Genomic DNA, 3,194 nt, shown 5'->3' with positions numbered 1-3,194 from the left:
CAATTGTCTAAAGGCTTAAAAATCCTTCTTTATCCTGTCTCCTCCTCTTCATCTACACTGATTAAAGTTGATTTAACAAGTGACATCAATAAGGGATCATAGCGTTCACCTGGATTCACCTGGTCAGTGTATGTCATGGGAAGAGCAGGTGTCCTTAATGTTCTGTACACTCAGTGTATATATGTGTGTATGTGTGTGTGTGTTTTCAGAGAACTGTATGTAGGTTATAGGATATAGGGTAACAGATTAGATTGTCCCTCCCTATGATGGTAACCCTTGGCTCTCGACAGCTGTCACTCACACATTAACCCACTTTGCCTCATGGGCTGACGCACACACGCGTACGAGCACGTACGCACGCACCCTCTCCCAATCCCCTCTCCCAGTCCCATCTCACAGTCCCCTCTCCAAGTCTTTTGCTCTCTCCTCAGATTAGAACGTTTTCCTTCATAGTCCTTTATCGAGCATTCGTTTGTTTAGCATCTGTCACTCTCCACCTCTCCACTTGTTTATCTGACGCAGACCGCCTCGCTCATCACATTCCGAGGAGAGCGTTGCTACGGCAACCACGGGTCCGAAAAAGAATCAGAGACAATTGGGACGTTTTTAATGTGTCTTGTTTTATTAAAACAAATGAAAGATGCGGTGAGTGGGAGGAGAAAAGGTAGAGAGAGAGAGAGGGAGGGAGAAGGAGATAAATAATGTATCAGGGTTATTAACACTGAAAGGTCATGGCTGTAGGGAATAGAGATGAGACATGAAGATAGAGCTGGATTAAAGGAACAAGCAAAAGATTTTGAGAGTGAGAGAGGATAGTGATACAGGGAGTGAGAGACGGGGATTGTGAGTAAAAGAAAGATGGCGAAAGTGCGAGGGAGAAAGAGGAAGTAGTAGGGAGAGATGGATCGTAAATAAGGAGAGAGGGAAGGAGAAGGAGAGAGGGATAGGGAAAGAGGAGAGATACGGAGTATGGTGCAGTTGGTTAAACAGGCTTCTCACTCAGGCCTAGAATAGACAGATAAAGGCTCTGCTTTCCTCTCTCTCTCTCTGCTCTCATCCCTCGCTTCTCCTCCATTATCCCAGGCTCTCATTACTCTGTCAACTACATGTGGCTTTTCTCTATTCTTCTGTTCTCATCCCCTGCTTTCTCTCATCATCTATGTTGTGCCTTATGAAATGCATAATTATGCTTCTCAAAGGAAAGTATGGAATTGAGAAATGCACTTCAGTTTCTTGCCCAATGTCATGCATTCTCCCTCCACCCTTTATGTCTGTCTATTTTAATGTGTATATTTATGTGTATTTTCCATCTGTTTTGTATGTGGGTTGCATTTTTGTATCTGTTTTGTATGTGGGTTGCATTTTTGTAACTGTTTTGTACGTGGGTTGCATTTTTGTAACTGTTTTGTATGTGGGTAGCATTTGCTCTAAGCTGTCCTCGACCCCTCTGTTAACCATCTTCCCCTTCTCTCCTCCTCTCATCTCTCTCTCCTCCTGTCACCCTCTTACCTCCACTTACCCCCTTTCACCCACTCCTCCCCCTCTCATCTCTCCTCCTACCCCTTCTCATCCTCCTCTTATCTCTCATTTCCCTCTTGGGCAGAAAGTCATTTTCCGCGGGGAGTGAAATCAGATGAGTTTCTTCCTGATCTGCAGCAGAGAGAGAGCGAAGGTAAGCCCTAAATAAGATATAAACACTCCACCTCCAGCCGACGCCACAAAACAGACAGATATCAGGAAAAATATATGGCCATGCCGTCTCTCTCAATCTCAGAAAGCAAGCGAGAGAAATAGAGAGAGTGAGAAAGAGAGAGGAGAGGGAGGGCGAGAGAGGGAGAGTGAGTGAGAGAGAGGAGGAGGAGGAGGAGGAGGGGGAGGGAGTGAGAGAGAGAGGGAGAGGGAGAGGGAGAGAGAGAGAGAGAGAGAGAGAGAGAGAGAGAGAGAGAGAGAGAGAGAGAGAGAGAGAGAGAGAGAGAGAGAGAGAGAGAGAGAGAGAGAGAGAGAGAGAGAGAGAGAGAGAGAGAGAGAGAGAGAGAGAGAGAGAGAGAGAGAGAGAGAGAGAGAGAGAGAGAGAGAGAGAGAGAGCATTCCTTGACAGCTTCAGAGTGCACAGTAGAGAGTCAGAGATTTGACAAACTACTTCATAACCAACAGAAAACATGCATATCTTCCATGCCTGCCCAGCAAACCTATCTTCAAGTATTCCCTTAAACCTCTTCACCAACATACCTCCTTTACCTTTGAGTTTGTTTACTCATGCATTCACTCACTCACTCACTTTGAGAAGTAAACAGATAATATACTATGTATCGCTGTGTACCAGCGGTGTATTCCAGAACTAAACCAGGATGTAACCACCGGTGTAGTGTGCGTTGTAGGTCAGAGAGTGCTCGTGTTGACATCACAGAGCAGACACAGCTCAAACACAACCCATTAGTGAGATACAGGCCTGGCCACTCTTGTCTTGTGAAGTTATCAGACATACTCTGAGTTTGTTAAGGGGGTCGGTGTACCAGCCGCAGTCCTTTTGGCTTTGAAGTTGATTCTAGGTTTCTAGTCCTTGCAGGCTGTTTTCCCTGCAAATGAGGATGAGCTTCTCCACACGTTCCTGCTTTGATCCAGGTTGTATTCACAACAGTTTACCGTTGCTTTTAAAAAATATATATATATTGTCATGTCACACTAATGAGATGGGAGCTGTTAGACAGGCAGGTAATGCCCATTAGAATCAGAGCCTGACTGTTGGTAAATGTTCCTCTCCTCTGAATATATAGAATCAGAAGAACTAAGGGTAACTGCTCCCCCCACAGTCCTACATATTTCACTTCTTTACAGCACCCCCATCTCTCTCTTTTTTATTTAACTAGGCAAGTCAGTTAAGAACAAATTCTTATTTACAATGACAGCCTACCCTGGCCTATGGGACTCCCAATCATGGCCGGTTGTGATACAGCCTGGAATCTAACCAGGGTCAGTAGTGACGCCTCTAGCACTGAGATGCAGTGCCTTAGACCGCTGCGCCACTCGGGAGCCCTCTTTCCTCCTCCCCCTCTCCCGTTTTCTTTATTCCTATCTTCATCCCCTGTGGGTGGATTTGTGTAGTAAGCGTAGCGTGAAATGACAGAATGCTCGGAACGCTCAGAGCCAATGTGTATCTTTGATCTCCGTCACCTTGGAAGCCAGCCACCTGTGTC

Source organism: Coregonus lavaretus (genome assembly GCF_964263955.1).
Source record: "Coregonus lavaretus genome assembly, contig: HAP1_SCAFFOLD_2283, whole genome shotgun sequence".
NCBI classification, from domain to species: Eukaryota; Metazoa; Chordata; class Actinopteri; order Salmoniformes; family Salmonidae; genus Coregonus; species Coregonus lavaretus.
The sequence above is the reverse complement of the archived record's forward strand: the minus strand, read 5'-3'. Positions refer to the sequence as shown.